Source organism: Arachis ipaensis, chromosome B4 (genome assembly GCF_059453495.1).
Source record: "Arachis ipaensis isolate K30076 ecotype BB chromosome B4, ASM5945349v1, whole genome shotgun sequence".
In the NCBI taxonomy this organism is placed as follows: domain Eukaryota; kingdom Viridiplantae; phylum Streptophyta; class Magnoliopsida; order Fabales; family Fabaceae; genus Arachis; species Arachis ipaensis.
This window is the reverse complement of record NC_142439.1, coordinates 10,915,742-10,939,526: the sequence shown is the minus strand read 5'-3', so window position 1 is coordinate 10,939,526 and position 23,785 is coordinate 10,915,742. Positions and strand designations below refer to the sequence as shown.

The following is a 23,785-nucleotide window of genomic DNA, read 5'->3' as shown; positions in this document are numbered from 1 at the left end:
TCTTCTGTGCTATTTTTCAAATTGGGTCACGACTAATTATTAGGTTTCAATTAAAGTGATGTTTAGATACACACTTTATATGGTTAGGAATACTGAATACACTTTTATGATTAATGGACAAAAATATCTTTAATATGTTTATTTATAGGAAAAATATAAGTAGATAATAAAAATACTAAACAATGTGAACAATGGATATATCGGATATTCATTTCACTAGATGTGCGGATGGTTATTCTAATATTAAGATTTAGATAGATAACTTGGAGGTGAAATATGTTTTGATTTAATTAATAGTTGTTTATGTTATTCAAAAAAGTTATTAATTACCTAACATAACCCTTATTTATATAAACTGTGTATAGTATTTTGCATCACCCTTAATTAATTACTAAATTTGTTCTAACTATATGGACTATACTTTTGCTAATAATAATATTAGATCTCCTACATATGTATTGAATTTGATCATTCTTAGATATGCATAAAATATTGCTTATGTACATTCAACTATAGTTCTAGACTTCTAAGAATCATAATGGTAAGAGAAAAAGAAAAATAAGTTTTTGATTGTTTGGCTCACGAACATTTAAGTTTTCAAAAATTTGAAAATATATTTAAATTTTTGACATTCTCAAAATTTGAACACATCGATTTCTCTGTTTACTTGGGTCTGTTAGATCTAACGAAAAAATCAAACGTAATTTTCGTTATACTGATCTGGCTGATATACGGATGCACACATAGGATAGTTTTTAAAATGGGACAAATCACAAATTAGACTATGTTCAGATTTTGAAAATATCAGGGACTTAAATGTATTTTCAAATTCTCGGAGACTTAATAGTCCGCGAGCCAAAAGGTCAATGATCTATTTGTCCTTTTCTCTAATGTTAATTGTTGATGATACGCATTTCTGTTAAATAAAATTAGTAGAATAAAATTGTTAAATTGTTCTTTGTTTTTGGGGTAACCTATTTTTTTTTTCTTAAAATCAGATTTTATTAAAATTTTAACTCTAATAATTAAGGGATTGGCCATGAGTTCAGCAGCTTGATATTTTTCCTTTACAATGTCCAAATACCCCAATTAATTTTGGTCATAATTAACCAAATAAATGTAAAAAGAGAACAACAACAACAAAAGTTGGACCTAATTATTGACAACTATGGTTTCTCTTCAATTTAATGGAAAGTTTCTGTAGACATGATGAATTTAATAATTTATTTTTTCATACATTTACATAAAGATTAGTAGCATATAAACAATGATTGTAGCTTAAACGAAGTTGATACTATATAATAATACTTTTATTATATATGCTCCCCTTTTAAAGCTTTTTTTTATTGTGTTTGTTTTAGTGGACTATGTTGCACATTGCACACTTGCAAGTTGCAGCGCAAAGGTTGAAGATTTGCCTCCAATACAAATTGCAATTTTGTCGTTAACTAAAATTATCAAACTCCACAAACTAAAAAGTACCAGAACTGGAATGTATTTATTTATTTTCTTTTAATTTTATTATAAGATGCAAGTTGAGATAATGCCGATAAAGATGTCTCCCTTCCAAGTTCCAACATAAATGATAAGGCGGGTACTATTAGAAGTGGATACTTTTTCAGTTTTTTGTTATGTGCCTTTCTTTTCTTTTTTCTATTTTTTCTTTAAAAAAAAAATCATGAGTTAGTATATATATGCATATATTTTTTATTGCAAATTTGCAATTGATAAATTAAGCGTATTATTGCTTGTCATTTTCTCTCTGAAGGTGGACTTAATTACTGTTTTGCTAGGGAATTGTTAAGGAGATTCTAACTTGAATTCTTTACTAAGTTAGTTTTGACAGACATCTAATAATAACCGATAATTTAATATACTGGTAATGGGAGTAATTGTAAAGCATTTCGATACTAATAAGTAGATGTTTAAGATATGCAACGATTATGACTGGATAGTATATTTTGAAAGTATATTAAACTTTTTATTGATAATTTTTAGAGTAAAATGAAAATTAAGATTTTGAGAATTTGTATTTGACAGAATAGAACTTAAGAAATAAAAAGTAACAAATAAGTCTGTTAAACTTAGACTGATTTTGGGCTAATATATGATGACAAAATATTTTTTGGTCAAAGCCTAAATGTGTTTAATGTATGTGTTAAGTGTTGCAGGTCCATTGTTAAACTCTCAACCTAACATGTTGCTTCTGCATTCTTACAATGTTTCAAGTCAATGCACAAGCCCAATCTACCTATTAAGCACCGTTCAGCAAATAAATGGCCATGCAATTGCTAAAAGAAAAAGGGACATCTGTCTACACCATAAAGAAAGCAGGACAACTGGAAGAAAAAGGAATAAACAACATAACAAGGACAACCCTATTACTCTAAGGACACCAGTAAAACAAAATTCAGAATTTGGGAGAGCAAAGCACACAAGAGCAGAAGCAGCAGAGTAGCTTCTCAGATAGCAAAGGTAATAGAGTAGAGGGAGAAAGAAATGCATGCCAAAGAAGAAAGCAACTCCAAGGATAGCAGAGGTAGTGGAATGGTTCTTCTAACCTTGCAAGTTAGTGGAGCAGAATGGAGCAAGGACTTCATGCCATCAGAGACAACTCCAACGGGTAGTTGGAACAAGAAAATGGAAGAAGCAAATTGGAGAGCAAGCTGATAATATAAGAAGCATCACTCCAACATTTAAAGGCAAGAAAAAGAGAGCACATTCAAGAGCATCATCTTAACTATTGAGTTGAATTCTTTTTCTTCTACTCGAGCTTCATTTTTGATTTTTTGTTATGGCTATCTTGAGTCATCTTTTGAATTGAGAAAAAGGCTGAAAATGTGAGTGAAAAAGTCATGAGAGAAAAGGCAAAAAGATGCATGAAAGAGCCACTGAAATTCTGTGTAATTGAGTTGTTGAACTAGGACTAGTTCCCCTTACAACGTTGGCTTAGCACTTTCTGAGTTTGAATCTATTTAGATTCTCCTTCTAAGTCAGGACAACACTTTGGGTAGCTGAGCTTTGGTGAAGAAAGTTTAGTGGTAGATACTAGTTGAATTAGGATATAATTCAATAGTATTGGTGATTGTAATCAGTGAATTATAGTGAAAAATTCTACCATGATTGTGGTGGAGACTGGACGTAGGATTCATGGCACTTAGAATCCGAATTAGGATACATGTTGGCCTCTTTCTCTTCTTCCCTTCTTTGATTCTGTTCTGCACATGAGATAAAACGAAAAATCTCCTGCATTTTTAGCTTCCGCTAAAATAGAGTTTGAAACGTTCATTATTGAGCTAACTTGATTCAACCCCCCTTCTCAAGTTCAATCAGTTCCATCAAAGTCTTTAAGAATGATAAATGTTGGACACTTTCAATCTTTCTATTGGATTTTTTTTGTGAATGTTAACACTATTAATGATGTGTAACATTAAAAAGAGTGATCTGACCGTTAAGTTACACGTTAGAATTAAACAAAAGATTGAGGACAATTTAGTCCTTATTCACCCTCAATTAGATACGCTTTCTGATCCTTCATTTCTCCAAAATTTCCAAGTTAACACCAAACATACCATAAGTCATGTCGAAAATCAAAAGCGCCAGAAGCTCTACAAGCATGAAAAAGTTAAGTGTCAGAGATGATGCATCCTATTGAAGAGTTTGTAACAAGAAGTATGCTCCCAAGTATAACTACTAATGGTATGCAACAACATACAAATTTAAAACAGTGAAGAATCCTGATCGATTATTTTTGGGATACCCAAAGTTTAGGATAATTGCTATCTCCTTCTTATAGTTGCTTTGATTTGTTATGTGCAAATTTTTTTTTCAATTTTTGAATTTTTTTATAGGAGAATTTGTCATAGTACAAATTCTTTAAATGACTGGCGAAGTTATTGGGAATGAGGAAGTTACAGAAAGGGAAAAGCATGACTAGGAGCAGAAATTGATTGGATTGGAGAAAATAATTTTGACATTGGAGAGTAGGAGTTTCCCAAAATTGTTGTTAGTCGATTTAAGGATGTTTGTTTTTTTTTTTTTTAATTGGGTTTGTGTTTGCAATAGTCTTTTGTAGTGGTACTAGGTGAAACTAGAATTGTTATTGATATGGCTGTTACAAATCGGATGTCATAACTCGTCATTATGCGCCATAACTCGGCATTAAGCGTTACACTTCGACTCAATGGATTACATTCTGAAATAAAAACGTCCGACTTGATGTTGTCACCTACTAAATTCTAATAACTGCTCTTCAATATAGAGAGCCAACAGAAGCATAACCGACCTATCTTCCTTCACCTATAAAGGTATGATATTTTATCCTCAAAAGGACATATTGAATTTCGAATACTAACTTAAGCATCGGAGTGCCTTTGCAGGTACCCACCCCACTTTGTTCATTCTCTCCACAAACGTGATATATTCTCGGACGAAACCTCGGACTACCAGAACTTGTAAGTTCGGTGTTGAAGGCTATAGTTCGGCATGACTATCAACAGCCGAGTTTTTCGTATTCTTACAAGAACAGTTACTATGAATATAATGTAGTTTTTTAGGGGTGAATGAAGTTAACTGTGGACTATTATTGTAAGCAAGTAATTTGCCAACTATGAGTGCTTTTTTAAATGTTTGTAAAAGTAGGTAAACAACCATATCAATGATTAAAGCACAATATGTAATCCAAAGTGAAACACAATTAACATAGATAATAAACATTACCCAAAGTATGTTAAGCACAACACTGTATTGAATCCAAAAAAAAAAAAACATCACCCTAAGAATTACATCATCTGAATATAAAATATGACCAAATTCACCCTAAGAACATAAAGCATAATATTGTGCTGAATCTAAAAGAAAACATCACCCCAATTTAACATCATATCTACTAAAAGAAAACATCATTCCTAAATAACATTATAATCCAATAAAACAGCATGTCCAAATCAAAGTTTTTAACCCAAAAAAAAAAAAAGACACGGTCCATTCAATGTAAGGAGAGTGCTAAGCGGCCTAGGCCTAAAGCTTGGTGTGGGTATCAACTTCAACATTCTTGAGGCTGGTACAATGTTTGTTGTAGTCCTTGTTTTTGCAGAGAGATAATCAGTTGGCCTTGGAGTTATTTGTGGCTATGAGGTAGGCTGTGGGTGAGGAGTTTGTGCAGGCCTAACAATAGTTTCTTTCTTTCTAAAAAAAGCTAAATTCAGTGACTTGTTTGATGAAGGCCTTGATTGGACTTTACCATAGGGATTGAATTGGGCTTTAGGTGGACCTAGAGGCTTGAATTGGGCCTGAGATAATACTAGTGGCCTGAGTTGGGTCTGGACAGAGGATGGTAGTCTGAGTTGGGTCTAGGCAGGAGGCCTAAATTGGATGTTATCTACAAATTTGTTGGTACTCCTCTTTTTCTTTTCCTTGATTACCTCAGATGATTGTCCCTACACAAAGTTAAATCAACATTAATGGCTACCATAAATAACAGATATAATCCTTAATATGGCAACACTTACATCTGCATCAGTTCCAGTTGCAACAATTGGTGTAGCATTTCCATTTGTAGCATCTTCACAGTCGCAGTAATTTCTACCAATCTCATTTGAAATGTCATTAGTTCCATTAGAAGAACTTTCAATAGAGTTGACATTGTCAGCAATAGTAGCAGCACCAATTATAGGTGTGGTTGTGGATTGGGAGATATTCACTACTGGGACTTGATTCGAGTATTCGACTGAAACATAGAATAATAATTGCATGAAATATGCACAATTCAACCTTTTAGTGTACAATTAAACCCTTATAAAAGGTATGAAAGTCGCAATTAAACCCTTATGAAATATATGACATAGACAACTAAAACCTCATGTGTGAAAGAATTAAAGGCTAACCTCAATATTGACAGTAATCTCTGGTTGATCAGACTGAGATGCACTCTGAGAGACTGAGATAGTGCACACTCCTCTTGAAGGCCAGACTCATGTTGAGCTCTGGTCCTTTTTCTAGTGCTTTTTTTTTGTTGTTGAAACTCTCATACAAGTCTTGTGATTGTGGCCAAGATTACCACACTTGCTGCAAGTGACCACAAAACTCCTCCTAACCTTATTTTAATTGATTAGTGGCTCTACAATATCTTTCTTTCTTACATGTATCTTAGAACGTCCAATTGGTCTCTTAATCTTTGGTGGAATAGGATGTGTTCCCTTTATCGTCTCCCAATATTATTCCCTTATGCAGGATTATCAGCAAACAACAAAAAGCTCTAAACCCCCCAAAAAAGTAGATATTTATATTATTTTAATGGTTCATGAAGGATTTTTACCAATAAAAAAAATCATAACCACTTGCTTTCACACTTTCAAGCATGAACTACAAACTCTTTACACCATTAGAACCACATGAAAAGAAGTCACAACCTTCTAAACACAAAATGATTAAAAAAATTGTCTTTTTCTAGAGAAAGAATGTCACGACAGCGCAAACTGTCCTCTTCCTTCTACAACGTCATAAGACTACCATGGAAGTAACCGGTTTTGGAGGGAAACTTTGATGGTCTGTTAGGGTTTGTGGGTAAATAAAGAGACGTTGGGAGGGTTAGAGGGAATTCTTGAACTTAAAGAGGGGGGGGGGGAGATTACTTGAAACGACAACGTTTACATTCCCACCTGGCACCAAGGGACACATCACTGTTAATAATGGTACATGTGGCTAATTCCATTCTGTTTTGTGTCAACACTTAACAGAAGGATCGAATGTGTCCAATGTTTATTATCCTTGAGGATCAATTTGTTACTTTTTTTAGAGATTATTCTATCCAAAATGTAAAATTTTAGAGTCTTAATTGTCACTTTACTCTAATTTTTTAAAAAATTAGAAAATTTTAAATAAATTTATGCAGAATCATGCCATTTAGATTATATCATGGATATAAATCTGTGTTAAAAAAAACATTTTTGAACCAACCTTAACTTTAGATCTAAATCGAAAGTCAGATATCAATTTTTTCGATCAACAATCAATCTATAAAATAGTAGATGAATAAATATTAAAAAAATTAAATGAAAAATATTAATTAATTGTTAACTCCTTTTTGCATTGTTATCTATAATTAGTGATATATATACCAACTATTGATAATATCATATTAATAATAAAAATATTTAAATTAACAAGAAATAGAGTACTAAAAAGTATTGTTAATAGGATAATAAAATCTAATAAAACCAATAATGAACTAAATATTAATACTCACTTGATGATGGAGTAATATGAATTTGTATTATAATTCAGAGGCTTGAACCAAAATACAAAGGATGAAACTTTTTAATACAAAGATTGCAATAAAAGCTTAAAAGTATTTCAGAGTATGAGAGGATGTGTGTAAAATTGCGGATGATCTACAACCCCCTCCCCCCTCCCCTTTTATAGTGGGCTACGCCCTTTATTCTTTTACATTTTAACCCTTGATTTTGCTAATCCGTTTGCTCTTTCTGCGGGCTAATTCAGAGGCTCTGTCTCCGAGTTAATGTCTTCTGTTCTAGTTTTTTGAAAACTGGTAGCTGATTTTGTCTTTTCTGCTGTGATTCTGTTAGAATGCTACTGATGACTTTTGTTCTTTTCTGCATGTGATGCTTTTGTTGCTTTCTGAGTTTGTCTTGACACCTCTCTTGATTTTGTACAAGTGTCTGTTTTTTGATTTCAGGACACTCTTTTTTTTAATTCTTCAAATGGATCTTAGGTATCTAGTATGTACAGTTCTGGGCTGAACTAGACTTCTTCATCTTCATCTATTGGCTCTGCTTTTATCGCTTTTAGAGAATTATGGATTTTTTCTTCTGAGGTGGCCGCTGCAAGGGCTGTCATCCATTATTTTTTATGGGCTACAAAGTAAGTTTCTTTTTCGAATGATATTTTTTCAAACCCTGAACTGTGGCTTGGGAGTTCTGCTCTTTTTTGGGATATAGTCATCCAATTATCAATTGCTCTTTTACTAATTAAGTTCAGGTCAAATTTATTCCACCATTTCACTTTTATATTTCTAATTAAATATTGCACGCTTGGAGTGTCTTCATATCCCGTGGAATCATATTCCTAGGTCATTATCCAGCATATTCCCATAGTGGGAATGAAGAAAACCAGCTTATATCCATCCAGAAATGATGTTTTGTTTTTGAAATATTTATAAGCCATGCTGGCTTCTTTTGGAAAAATAGCTTCTATTGGTCCAAACTCTTGAAACCATATCTGGAACCTTTTGGGAAACTGTAGAGAAATCCCTTTGCGGAACCATATGAACCAAGAGTGAGAATTTGGAGAAAGATACCGGGCGTTCCACCAGGCATTTATATAATCATAATAGGAGTAGTGTTGTGGTTCAAATTTTCTAGTAAAATTTTTACAATGAAAGGGAGGTTTTTTCCATTCTGATAATGTTATTACTTTCATAATCTTTTTCTAGGTGTTGAATATGTTGGTTTATAAAATAAAATTTATTAATATTATAAAAAATGGTCTTGTCCTATTTGAAAAGAAAATAAAAATATTTATAACAAAAGTAAGGTTTCTAGGATATGAAAATTTTCAAGGAACAATTACTCCGATTAAGAGATCTGTTGAATTTGCAGAAAAATTTTCAAATGAAATTATCGACAAGAAATAATTAGAAAGATGCTTAGGATGTCTTAATTATGTAGCCGAATTTCTACCAGGAATAAGAACTTTATGTGAACCTTTATATAAAAGGCTAAGAAAACAGCCTCCTCCTTGGATAGAAGACATGTCTAAAATAGTTCAAAAAATTAAATATTTAGTAAAAGAAATTCCTTGTTTGAGTATACCAGACCTTAAGGCATGTCTAATCGTAGAAACAGATGCTTTAGAATTAGGGTATGGAGGAATACTTAAACAAGTTCTTCCAAACTCCTCAAAGAACAAATAGTTAAATATCATTCGGATGTATGGAATTTAATCCAGAAAAATTATGCTACCATTAAAAAAGAAATATTAGTCATTGTCCTATGTGTTTCACGTTTTCAAGAAGATTTGTTTAATAAAACCTTCTTGGTCAGAACTGATTGCAAAGCAGCTCCTAGTGTATTAAAGAATGATGTTAAAAATCTAGTTTTTAAACAAATATTTGCTAGATGGCAAGCTATATTATCATGCTTTGATTTTTCTATTGAGCATATTAAAGGAGAATCAAATGCATTACCTGATTTTTTAACAAGAGAATTTTTGCAAGGTAAAAATGAGCAAGAAACAAGCAATCAGTAAAGATTATGGTCAACCTCTTGACCAACCAGCAACTTCAATACAAGCTAAACAATTATCTATTAAACCCCCTGACGATGTCACATGTTGTTAAAAGTGAAAAATCATCCGCAATTTTATACACATCCTCTCATACTCTGAAACACTTTTAAGCTTTCCTTGCAATCTTTGTATTAAAAAGTTTTATCCTTTGTATTTTGGTTCAAGCCTCTAAATTATAATACAAATTTATATTACTCCATCATCAAGTGAGTATTAATATTTAATTCATTATTGGTTTATTAGATTTTATTATCCTATTGACAGTACTTTTTAGTATTCTATTTTTTGTTATTTTAAATATTTTTATTATTAATATGGTATTAACAATAGTTGGTATCAAAGCCAGGTGAAAGCCTAGTTCTGGTATCTTCTCATGTTCTTAGCATTATTGGAATCCGACCCACATAATTCTATATCTTTAAACTTTTGAAACTTGACAAACAAAAAACAAAGGGCAAAACTGAAAATTTTATACATTTGTCGCGTGGTAAAGTTTCTTTTTAATTAAAAAGAAAAGGGTTGTCAATCTTCAAAATTTTGCAATTTTTGTGCCAAAAATCATATTACAAGGTACAGAAGTAAAATATAAAGAAAATTTATAGGTAATTGTTGTAAAATAAATAAATAAATAAGAGATAGTAAAAATAAAAATAAAATATAAATAGAAGACACTAGTATTAATATTTACCAATACTATTATCTCACTATAATAGAAGTAATTTATATATTTATTAATATTGTATATGTAATAGCGTATACTCAAAAGAGAAAAGAAAGAGAGTTTATATATGTACAAAAAAGAAAAATATTTTTGTTTTTATTGTTTGTGTCCTATATCTCAGATCTTACTATTATTTATACACATACAAAGAATTCTTTTTCAAGACTTCATAAAGTTTAGTCTTTCTTGAAGAACTGAACTTCTCCATAGCCGCCCAACATTGTAAAGAAAGTCACAATGTATTAAATGGGCATCCATTCATGTATATCACAATACTCCCCTTTGGATGACCATTTAGGATTATGCCTCGTTAAAACCTTACTAAAGAAAAATCTAATGGAAAAAACTTTAGTGAAGAAAAAAGAGTTCAATATCCTTTGTGATAGGGACTGTCTCATTAAAAACATTATCAAGAAAAATCCAATGAAAAAAAATTTGATCAAGGAAAAAAGAGCCGAGTCTCTCCCTCTGTTGACATTATTTAATATCTCGGAATCGGCACATCCTAATCTGATGTACCAATCTTTTAAAGGAGGATTTTGGGAGTGACTTTGTAAATAAATCTGCCAGATTATCATTTGAGCGGATCTGTTGGATATCAATTGTTCCTTAATTTTGAAGATCATGAGTGAAGAAGAATTTGGGAGAAATATGCTTAGTTCTATCACCTTTAATGTATCCACCTTTAAGTTGAGCAATGCATGCTGTATTATCTTCAAACAGAACAGTTGGAGCTATCTTATGATCAATCAGTCCACATGATGACAGAATATATTAGATCAAACTCTTGAGCTAAAAACACTCGCGACTTGCTTTATGAATCACTAGTATTTTAGCATGATTAGAGGATGTTGCTGCAATTGTCTATTTTGTGGACCTCCATGATATAGCTGTACCATGATATGTGAACAGATACCCTGTTTGAGATTTCCTTTTGTGTGGATCAGAGAAGTATCTTGCATCTGCATGACCAACTAGATGTGACTTGTATTGATAGGGATAAAACAATCCCATATCAATCATTCCATGAAGATATTGAAAGATTTTTTGATTCCATTCCGATGTCTTCTAATTGGAGAGGAAATATACCTTGCTAGTAAATTCACGACAAATGCTATATCGGGTCGTGTATTATTAGTAAGATACATTAGCGCTCCAATGGCACTAAAATATAGTACTTCAGGACCAAGGATATCTTCATTTTCTTCCTTAGGATGGAATTGATATTTTTCCACATCCAAAGATCTTATGATCATTGGGGTACTTAATGGATGCGACTTATCCATATAAAATATCTTCAAGATCTTTTCTGTGTATGTTGTTTGATGAATAAAGATCCCAGTTTTGTATGCTCGATCTGCAGGTCGGGACAAAATTTAGTCTTTCCAAGATCTTTCATCTCGAACTCATCTTTTAGAGTTTTTATAATTGTTGGAATCTTTTTAGGAGTTTCAATGATATTTAAATCATCAACGTACACAGCAATTATAATAAATCCAGATGCAAATTTCTTTATGAAAACACATGGGCAGATATCATCATTCTTAAATCCATTTTTGGCCAGATACTTAGTAAGACGATTATACCACATTTGTTCAGATTACTTTAGACCATATAAAGATCTTTGCAATTTGACTGAGTATAACCATTGCGAATATTCATTAGATGGTTTAGATATCTTTAGTCCTTCAGGGACTTTCATATAGATATCACGATCTAATGATCCGTATAAATAGGCCGTAACCACATCCATTAAATGCATATGTAGTTTATAGTATGCGGATAAAATGACCAAATAACGTAATGTTATTGCATCCACTACAGGGGAATATGTTTCTTCATAATCTATACCGGGTCTTTGTGAAAAATCTTGCGCCACAAGTCGATCTTTGTAGCGTACAACTTTATTTTTCTCATTTCGTTTTCTCACAAATACTCATCGGTATCCAACAGGTTTTACATCTTCTGGTGTACGGACTACAGGTCCAAAGACTTCACATTTTACAAGTGAGTCTAACTCAGCCTTCATAACTTCTTCCCATTTTGGCCAATCATTCCTTTATTGACATTCTTCGACAGTTCTTGGCTCAAGATCCTTACTTTCATGCATGATATTTAACGCCACATTATATGAAAATATTTCATTGATAATTGTCTTATTTTGGTCCCATTTTCTCCTATAAAGACATAATTTGTCGAGATCTCGTCATTTTTAGAATTTTCAGGTACCTAAACGTCTTCTGGCGTTAAAAATGTATCAGAATTTTGGATAACTGCAGGTGTCTTTACTATGTCTTTTTCAACAGGAATAGTATTTTAACTCTTTTTTCGAGAATTTTTGTCTTTAGAACCGACAGGCCTGCCATACTTCTGGCTTGAATTTGTTTCGGTGGCTATTTGTCCGACTGGGACCTTAATTCAGATTGGAGCATTTTCAGCTGGTATATAGGATTTAGTTATCCTCTTTGTATCAGAAAATGCATCAGGCAATTCATTTGCTATTCTTTGCAAATGTATAATCTTTTGAACTTCTAGTTCACATTGCCCTGATCAAAGATCTAAATGCATCAAGGATGATGATTTCCAATTAAGCTCCTTTTCAGGAAGCTTATTCTCTCCCCCTAATGTTGGAAATTTTGATTCATCAAAATGACAATCCGCAAATTGGGCTTTAAATACATCTCCAGTTTGTATCTCTAGATACTTTACTATAGGGAGAGAATCATATCCATCCTCAATTTTCTTTGGGGTCCCATTTTGGTGTGAGAAGGTGGTGCAATGAGAACATATATCGCACACCCAAATATTCTTAAATGGGAAATATTTAGCTGCTGGCCAAAAGTTAATTGCATAGGAAAGAACTGATGGTAACTTGTTGGCCTCAACGAATAAGTGCTGCGGGCCTGCGGCATGTAAAATAGCATGTCCCAACCCGAAGTTGGGAGATTTGTTCTCATAAGTAAGGGTCTAGCAATTAATTGGGGGTGTTTAATAAGTGATTCTACTAACCCATTTTGTGTGTGAACATGAGCTACTGGATGTTCAACGCTTATTCCGTTAGCCATACAATAAGCATCAAAAGTTTGGGAAGTAAATTCACCAGCATTATTAAGACGAATTGCTTTAATTGGATTTTTTGGAAACTGTACTTTTAATCGAATAATTTGAACAAGTAATCTCGCAAACGCCAGGTTGCGAGAAGACAATAAGCACACATGTGACCATCTCGAAGATGCGTCTGTTAGGGTCATAAAATATCTAAAAGATCCACATGGTGGATGAATAAGTCCACATATATCGCCTTGAATCCTTTCTAGGAATTCAGGGGACTCAAATCTAATCTTTACTGGTGATGGCCTTAAAATTAACTTTTCCTGAGAACATGCAGCACAACAAAATTCACTAGATTTAAGAATCTTCTGCTTCTTTAGTGAATGTCCATGGAAGTTTTCAATAATTTTCCGTATTATGGTTGTTCCCAGATGACCCAATCGATCATGCCAAGTTATAAATTCATTTGGATTAGTAAATTTCTGATTTACAATGGCATGTGATTCAATTGCATTAATCTTAGTATAATATAATCCAGATGAAAGTGAGGGTAACTTTTCTAATATAACCTTTTTATTTAAATCATGAGTTGTGATACATCAGTACTCGATGATTTCCCTCATTCATTGTTTCAATATGATATCCATTTCGACGAATATCTTTGAAGTTCAATAAGTTTCTTAAAGACTTAGTAGACAATAGTGTATTATTTATTATGAATTTTGTTCCTCCAGGAAACAAAATTATAAATCTTCCGGAGCCTTCTATTATATTACCTGAGCCAATAATAGTATTAATATATTCTTCTTTTGGCACAAGATAGGTAAAATATATATTACTTTTGAGAATGGTGTGCGAACTTGCACTATCCGCAAGGCATACATCTTCATTATACATCCTTGCCATTTTCTTCAAAGATAAATAATAATAAAATGAGTAGTAATACATGCACGCAGTCAAATTGAATATTTGATTGGAATTATTTTTTTCTAAGAAATGCTGTACATAAAAATAATGTCATATACTAAAATTTTATTATTATCACTATTATTATTATTATTTTTAAAACTTGACACATTTAATGATTTCAAAATTCTTAAACATAAACATTAATATTTCATTATTTATATACATCATATTTAAAATTTAAATACATAAAAAATAAAATTTAACAATAAATTTCTTACATTATTTATTTACATGAATACTTAACAATCTCACATATTAAACTATTCTATCATTGTTCAAATGACCAATATTTCCTTCAGGATCCTCAAAGAAATCAGATACATCATAATGAATGGTGGAATTTTCAGCATCATTTGAAACAAATTTTGTTTCCTTTCCTTTGTCATCTTTTTTCAAAGATACTCGATAAAGATCGACTAGGTGCCTTGGGGTACGACACGTACGCGACCAATGGCCCTTTCTACCACAACGCAAACACTTATCCTCTGTTGATTTATTTTGCTCAGAGTTTCTTTCTTTATCCCACTTCTAGTGAGATCCTTTCTTGTGAACATAATTCTTCTTCCTTCCATAATTTTTCTTATTACTAAAACCTTGCCATTTACCTCTTCCAGGGTAATGATTTGCCACATTTGCTTCAGAAAATGGGGCGGCGCCAACTGGGCGCGCTTCATGATTTTTTAAAAGCAACTCATTGTTACATTTAGCAACAAGAAGGCAAGAAATTAGCTTAGAATATTTTTAAATCCTTTTTCACGATACTGCTGCTGTAGGAGCACATTTGAGGCATGGAAGATTGAGAATATTTTCTCTAACATATCGTTATCAGTTATCTTTTTTCCACATAATTTCATTCGTGAGGTGATTCGAAACATTGCTGAATTATATTCATTTATGAATTTAAAATCCTGTATCACTATTTTTTTTATAATTGTACCTTTTCTCAAGGTCTTTCCACAGATCTACAGAATCTTTTAATGTGAGATATTCATTTTTCAATCATTTGTCAAGATGACGACGAAGGAAGATCATGACCTTGGGTTTATCTTTCACTACTAGAAAATTAGTTTTTACAGATGGATATTTCCGATGGATTTTATCCCACGGAAATACAGACAGAATTTCAGAGGGATTTTTTGTCGGAAAATAAAAAAATGAATTAGCATAAATTACAGACGGAAAAAAAAATCCGTCGATAATTCTGTCGGTAAAATTAATTTTTTTCGTAAAAAATTGTTACAAACGGAAAATCCGTCTGTAATTAAATAGACAAAATGCTGCATTTTATTAAATTATTACAGACAGAAAATCCGTCTGTAATTTAAAATTTTCCGTTGGAAATATTGAATTAAACCTAAATGAAAGAGGAGCTTCTTCCAAATGAAACACGAGCTTCTTCAGTTCTTCTTCTCTTCATAGCACGAGATAGTTCTTCTCTCTGTGGCTGCTACTTCTGCTTCTTCCGCCGCTGCCGCTGCCGAGCCATTGCGTCGCACAGTCTCTCTTTATCATTCCTTGCGTCGCACGAGATCCCTCCGCCACCGCTGTCGTCGCATCTACTCCCATGGTCGTAGAGCCTCTCTGCCGCCGCTTTCATCGCATCTGCTCCCTCTGGCGCCTCTTCTATCTAATCTCAACTCGCTCTCTCAGTTCTTCTTGTAACCATCTCAAATTTCAGGTATATATATATATATATATATATATATATATATATATGCTGATTTTGTGATTCTGTTCTTCGTGATAAATCTTAGGGCTTAATTTTTCTGTGCCAGTTTTAGGTTTATCATACTCTGCTTTTGTGCTTTGTTTGAATCTGTGGGTTTACTCTGATTTTGATGAATTATTTTCTGCAATCGAAGCTTTTTTGACCTAAAATTCATGGTAGGCTATTGCTTTCTATAGTTTTTAACTTTCAGAGTTTCTACTCTCCAGAGTCTGCCATGTCCACCGGCACCGACTCCGCCAAGCACGCCTCACCCGACGATATCAACTCCAACTCCTTCGATCCCGATCACTACATGAACCTCATGGTAACCTCCCTCCAAGTCTCTTCGCATTTTGTTGTGATTGTTTTCTGTTTGTTCGGTTCTGATTTGGAATCGTTAAATTGGGGAATTTCGTGAAGGTTCACAAGTCCAATTTGGAAGGGCTGCTTCAGCGCCACGTCAAGCTGGGGAATTTCTGTTTGTTCAGAGTATGGGCAGCACCTCTTAGTCTATGAGTTTCATAGAAATGGATCACTGCATGACTTCCTTAACCCGACTTTCTGAGTTGCCATGAGCTTCAGATAATGTGTATGTCAACTTGTGACAGGATAATCTTAAAAGAGCAAACGGACAGATATTCAATGTGAGAAACCCAGACAATGAAGTATCCGTGAAGGAACTAGTTGAGCTTATGATACAGGTGAGTTTTAACACATGCATTAGTTAGTTTATTCCTGTCTAATGAAATAAAAGTTTTTGCTCATTCTCGAAAAAAAAAACCAGCACTGTGGACTCTATATAATATTGATATTTGTAATTTGTCTACAGATTTAAGCATTCTTACCATTCTCCTTTTCCATAGAGCTTGTTCATTAACAGTTAAAATTTTTAGTTTCTAGACTTGTATCTTTTGTTCTTGGCTCTCAAGATGCTTGATTGACTTCTCTAATTAGGGGATCCATTTTCCAAAATCCTTGTAGGTTGCCACAATTGCTTGGTTGGAAGCTAATTCTGTGTGTGGCAGTCACTCTGTTGCAATACCTTTAGTGCTTGTCTTGCCTTATCTTTTTCGTCTAAACCAATGTCTCCGTCAGTACAAAGATACCGGGGAGAAAACTTGTCTTTTGAATGGTAAGAGCTATTTATTGCCTTAAATCGTGCTGTCTTTTTGTTTCCTATTCAGAACTTTTTTTAGTTATCAATTGTTGGTCTAAATTTTGCAGGTTTAGGAAATTGATGTAATACATTATTCTTCTATTTTGGGCTTGTAATATGTTAGGAATATTGGTTTTAATGTTGGAGTCTTTGTAAACGAGTAAGGTGGCTTTGGCGGTGGCCGATTCAACCCCTCTGCTGCTACTCCGCCGCCCTGGATGGCAATTTCCTCCTCAGCTCGGCCCGAGCTGTTTTCTCCAAATGCGCCAAATGTAGATCACTAGATCCAGGTGTTCTTCTCTTGTGTGTTCTGGAATGAGAGCTAATTTTGATTGCAGTTTTGGAATTGAATTTTGGAATCCTACTCGAACTGAAATTGCTCTTGATTATACTGGTTGAAATTCAAAATTGAAAGCTAATTCTTCTTCTTCAGCCAAATCTATTGCTTCTTCTTCGTTTTCTGCATAAATAGACAAAGATGAATGCTGAATTATTGAATTTTCTGCTGCTAGCTTTGCTGAATTGTTGCTGAGTAGTGAAAATTCTGCATTTGATTTGGCCTGAATCTAATCATGAACTATTTCTTTACATGGAAAGATTGGAAGATTAGGTGGTGGAGGATCAGATTATAAACCTTTTGTGCAGCATGTGGGAATTCCATCAATTGATATAGCCTTTGGAGGAGGTACATAACACATTAATTTAATCACTAAGATTCGGATGCGTTAATAATACTCTCTCTGCGTTAATAATATTGACTCTTTGTGCCAGAATTTCTTGTGCCAAAAAGGGAAGCATCAGTGAGAATTTCCTTGTGCCAGAATTTCTTGTATATCAAGAATGCTGTTGCATCATCAAACTTAACTCCTTGAGACACCAAATTTAAGAGAACAATGGTTTTCTCTAGTTGATGATTTGCTGCATTAGCTCCAATAATGCGAACCTGGTTGCGACTCAACAAAAGACTGGCTGCAATTTCCTCAGCTAGCTTGAAAACCAAAGGGAAGAACTTGTATATTGCAATGCTGATGTGGAGTTTAACTTGAAGTGGCCACACAACCACAAGGAGATCCAGGAGGTGTATTTGTCAATGGCTCTGAGCAAGTCACCATCATGCAATCTAAAAGGAATAGGATCAATATAAAATCTTGTTTGTTTAAATTGTTGAAAATGAAGGAACTAGTAGTGTCAATGAGTAATGTAAATAGTTATAGTTCTGTCAATGGTTTATTTTTTTGGGTATCATGTAATGAATATTATGTTTATCTATATAATTTTTGGCCTCTTTTTTTTCAATTTACAGTGTGTTTGATGGATGAAATTTAAAAAATAAACCTAAAGTATTCATTTTGCAATGGAAAAATTAAAAAAAATTTCTATTTTACTTTACCGACGGATTTACAGACGGATTTTCTGTCTGTAATCATAGTGTGGGATGATTTTCCAAGGTTCAAATTACAGACAAAAAATCCGTCGAAAAATCCGTCTGTAATTACAGACGGAAAATCCGTCTGTAATTACAGACGGAAAATCCGTCGGAAAGTTCGCCGCCTTTGGGAAATGGATAGAAAATTTACAGAGGAAAAATCCGTCGGTAACTGGTAAAAATCTGTCTGTAATTTTCCGACGAAAAAAAATCCGTCGGTAAATAATTTTCGACGAAACTTTTACAGAGAGACAAAATCCGTCGGTAATTTCGTCAGTAACAAAAAATCTGTCTGTAATAAAGACTAAATCCGTCTATAAATCTGTCTGTATTAATCCATTTTCTAGTTGTGTTTCTAAGATGCATTATTTTCAGCCTGAATGGTATCTCCAAGATCCATTGAATCAATATGAATTTCAGCATCTAGTGTCCATGATAAATAGTTGTTTCCAGATATATCAAGCATTAAATTCAAGATGAGAGAGATTCGACATAATGAAAATTTGTTACTTGTGTCTTCCTAAAATTTGATCAGAGTCTCGTACTGATAACGTGTTATAAAATAAATAAATAAGAAAGAGGTAATAAAAATAAAACAAAATGTAAATAGAAGACACTAGTATTAATATTTACCAATACTATTATCTCACTATAATAGAAGTAATTTATATATTTACTAATATTATATATGTAATAACGTATACTCAAAAGAGAGAAAAAAGAAAGTTTATATATGTACGAGAGAGAGAAGAGTATTTTTATTTTTATTGCTTGTGTCCTATGTCTCAGATTTTACTATTATTTATACACGTACAAAGAATTCTTTTTCAAGACTTTATAAAATTTAGTCTTTCTTAAAGAACTGAATGGAAAAGTTAGCCGCTCAATATTGTAAAGAAAATTACAATGTATTAAATGGACATCCATTCATGTATATTATAACAATAATAAATAAATACAACATGCAACTACATACATTTAATTACATATCTATGACTAAAATATTTATTTCAAAAGACAATTTTTTAACGAATTACAACTTTTTAATAAATTATAATTTTTGAATAAATCACAGTTCCATAAAAAAATATAATTCTTTAAAGATAATTTTTTAAATATTTTAAAAATATATCTCACGATGTATATTTGATTATGAGAGTTCATATGCGCATGAAATGATGGTGCTAGATAATGTTGGCATCTACACCTACATATGAGAGGCATTTGTATTATCGTTAATTAAAAAAAAAAAAATTGACTACCACTATATCTTCAAACTCGATCTTCACAACTTAGGATCTCTTTAATATTAGGAGACTTTTTTAGTTAGTCATAGTGACATTATATATAACAAATGTAATGTGTTTATTACTTTATCTTTTTTATTTACTAAACGTGTAAAATAGTAATGGATATGATCTTAATCTAAATGAGAAATATTTTAAATTTAAATAAAGAGATTTTGAGTTTAAATATTAGAAATAACACTTTTATTTTTTTGAGAAATTGTATATGAAAAATATTTTTTTTAAAAAATTATACACTAAAGTCCCATTATTTATAATAGAAATAAATTATATATGTAATTCATAGATAATAGATTTAATTTTTTGGCAGTTATTTTACAACAAAGTGGTGAATTTAGGTATTTAATTCATAATGAAGTGTTCTATTGGCAATTATATTGTTTAACACCCAAAAAAAATGTTGCATATTCCTTGAATAGTCATGTGGGGTAATAGCAAGTGAATTACAATGAGATAAAAAATAGTAGGCAAACGGTTGACTATATATATATATATATATATATATATATAGATCGTTCAAAGAATCTCCACCTAATGAGAAGAGTTAATCTAAATTTTTAATGAGCTATCCTTAATCTCTTTTGATATTATCATCAATACAAAAATTAATCAAAGATGGTACATCACAGAAGTCTCAAAATAAAAAACATAAATTAAAGACATACAAATTAAAACTAGCATAATTATTATTTAACAAAATAAAACCAACACACTTCATATTTAAATTTCAAGCTTCTGATTTGGCACACCTTATATATATATATATATATATATAGATAGACTTGAATTTGAGACGTAAGTACGTAACTACTGCATTCTTTTGGTTATCTACAATATCCTTTAATTTGAATTTTGAAAAGAAAATAAACAACAAATATGAGTAGTGGATCCCATGCTGGAATCCATTTATGTTTTTCATTATCAGGGTCTTACTGTACATGGCCAATTGGCCAGTCGGGCTTAATATTTTGTGATGTAAATAAAATTTAAAATTGGAAAAAAAATGTGAAATTTTTATTAAGTCGTATTAAAGTGAACATTTGAAAACAAGCTGTATTTAATACTCTTTAACTTCTTAAAAGTTGCCACAAAGGCAAGGCACTGATTATTTTTTTTAGTTAAGTAGTCAGTTCACTTACTATTTAAATAAGTGTTAAAAATTCGAATTTTGTTTTGTATATAGAGTAATTTATTAGCCAACAATAAACCTTTAAATAGAGTTCAAATTCGAAGCGAATCAGTCATTGATCAGTCGAGTTGAAGAATACCGTAGACAACTAAAAAAAGACACCGATTATTAATATTATCTATGATGCATGGATGCGGTAACAAGATACCACACATTATAGGATATACAAATACACGAATTTTAAAATTTTATAAGACACAGAAATACGCATATATATAATATAAAATATTTTTTGGATAAATTATAATGCTATTTTGATATTTTATTAATAATAAAATATAAATTAATTTTTTAATTATAAAAAATATTTTAAATATTTTTTATTTTAATAAATAATAATATATATTATTTCTAAACTTATTTTAAAAATACCTGTTAAGAATAAGATTGGACACATAGACATGTGATAGTATTTAGATTTGTCCAAATGTGTCCGGAGAATTTTTCTTAATTAAAACACAGTTAGACATAACAAACACGCATATCAGACAAGTGTCAATGAGTGTCATGACAAAAATATATCTGACATACAGATACAATAATTCAATAAAATGTCCGTATTTTATAAATTATTACCAGTTTGCTATTTCTATAGGTTTTTCTAATAATTGTCCAATAATAAGGATATTATTAATTAAATAACTACTAAAACTTTTCTCTAATAAATTATTATATATATATATTAAAAAATTAAATTGTTTAACTTTTTAATTATTTCTCAATTGTTATGCCCTTACACTTGTTAACAAGACCCATTTTTATAACTCAAAAAATTATCCGATAATTATAAAGATTTTATTAAGAAATATTCTAAAAATATTTGTAGATTAATTTGATTAAAATTTTTTAATTTTTTGATTTGATACATACAAAATTTATTAAAAATCTAAATTTTTAACTTTTTATTCAAATTTTTTATATTTAAAGTCTTAACAAATGTCTTTTTAGCAAAAACTCTTATTTTAATTGAGTATAATAAAAGTGTTTCGAGACTCACCCGAAATTAATATGATTTGGATTTAAATATAAGATTTAAATTCTTTTTGGTGAGATGTTCTAACATTTTTTCAAAGTGTGTTGTCCGAGTTTTTTGGAGACGTTAGTAGTAGTACTTGCAAGAAATTGAGTATATGAATATAGAGATACAGATAAACTATTTGTAAAGTGTATATGGATGTAGATCGGTTCATCAAGGGTGTGGAGTCTCCAATAACGAAAGAATTTTTTTGAGAGGGAGAGAGCACAAATAGAAGAGTTAAATAACATATTAGATAATGTGTTCTTATGTGCAGAGATAATGCCACATGAAAATTTAGCTCGGATAAAACATACAATGTGAAATCATTCACCAATGTAGTCGAATGAAAGATATACGGAGAGCCAACTATGAAGCATATTTTTTATGATTTATGGAGAGGGCTGGTACCACCTAGAATTGAAATGCTCATGTGGTTTGTGATAACAGATTGGCTGAATACAAAAGACAAACTAATAAGGAAGAGAATCATAAGTCAAGGTAAAGAGACATGTGTTTTGTGTGAGAAGACGAAGGAGTTAGTAAATCACCTTTTTCTTTATTGCTCCTTTTGCTCAAAATTATAGTTTATGACTTAGAATGAGGGATGTGTGTGTTGGATAAAAGTAAATGATGATAGAATTTGGTTTAAGGGTTGGATCAAGTGTGATGTGTGCAATATGTCCAAAAAAAAAGGATAATATTATTTTTTGCTATTTTGTGAACTGTTTGAAATTGTAGGAATAGTAAAATTTTTGAGAATAAAGCTGTCTTATGGAGAAGTGAGAAAAGAGTGAAGAATTGTGTATATAGGAGAGAAGTGCAATTCGAAAAAGACAGAAAATAGATATGGTGAAATTGTATTTTGTATAAATCAGATAGAAATATATTTTGTGTTGGTGGATATTTATAGGAACCAAATGAAGAAGTACACTGTTATATAGACAATTTGGTGAATTATGAGTCAATAAAAAATGCATTATCATTTGGGTTACAAATGTCTTTGTAATTTGTTTTCGAAAAGGTAGGAGTAAAAGAAGATGATATAAAAATGATGGTTGATAATAAATATATTGTAAAGTGGCTGCATGAAAATATGGACACAAATTAGGAGTTGAGATTTTTAAGAAACAAGACAGGCAGCGTAAAACATATATTTCAGAACATAAATATGGAGTTTAAAGGAAAAAGTGAATACAAGTCAAGAAAAGAGTGGGAATCAAAGGTAAAATTAAAGACTATAGATAGATAAAGTGGGAGAAGTGAGTATATTGACTTATTATATTTGAGGAAGAACACAACAAAAAATGATTCAATTCAACGTATTACATTTGAAGAATAATTTGATTCTGTGTATATTGTATGTTTACTTGTTTATTAGTTTTATGTTTATAATTTAATTTATTTTTTTGGTTGATTTTGGTCCTTGATAATAATGACGAAGAAAATTAAATTTAATCACTTGTTATTAGAACTTTGTGTTTTCTAAAAGATAAAATTTTTTACTACTGATCTAAAAAAAAGTGCATATGGGTAGGATTGCGTTTGGCCAGACCTAGACTCAACTTTGTTCTTTTTATTGAGTCCGTTTTTATGAGTCCAAAACAATTCAAACTAAATAGATAAAAAAAATTTAATTTTAATGTATTGATAGTATAAAACATTTTACACAGTTATATAATGACATTTGTTGTAAAACCCGGTTAATTAATGATTAATTAACCCATAAAATAAAATAGACTCTAGAAAATAAGAAATGAGATTTTTATGGTTTAATATAATAGAAAAAATTAAAACGAGAATTTCGACCCTAATTTTAAAAAAATCGGCCCAAGATTGAATCGAACGAGCCAAACCGAATCAATTGGGCCCGTATTGGGCCCTTGGCCCAACCCAAAAGCCAATTAAGTAAAGGGCACAACCCTTCCTTCCCACAT

At 31.5% G+C, this 23,785-nt stretch overlaps 1 long non-coding RNA gene across 1 annotated transcript; it reads left to right on the top strand.

Annotated features, from left to right (window-relative positions):
* The first annotated feature begins 15,638 nt into the window (after window positions 1–15,638).
* LOC148566654 (uncharacterized) lies at window positions 15,639–16,224 on the top strand. Its single transcript, XR_015880553.1, has 3 exons — window positions 15,639–15,725; window positions 15,983–16,080; window positions 16,176–16,224. It is a non-coding gene; the product is annotated as an uncharacterized LOC148566654 (long non-coding RNA).
* Window positions 16,225–23,785: the final 7,561 nt, after the last annotated feature.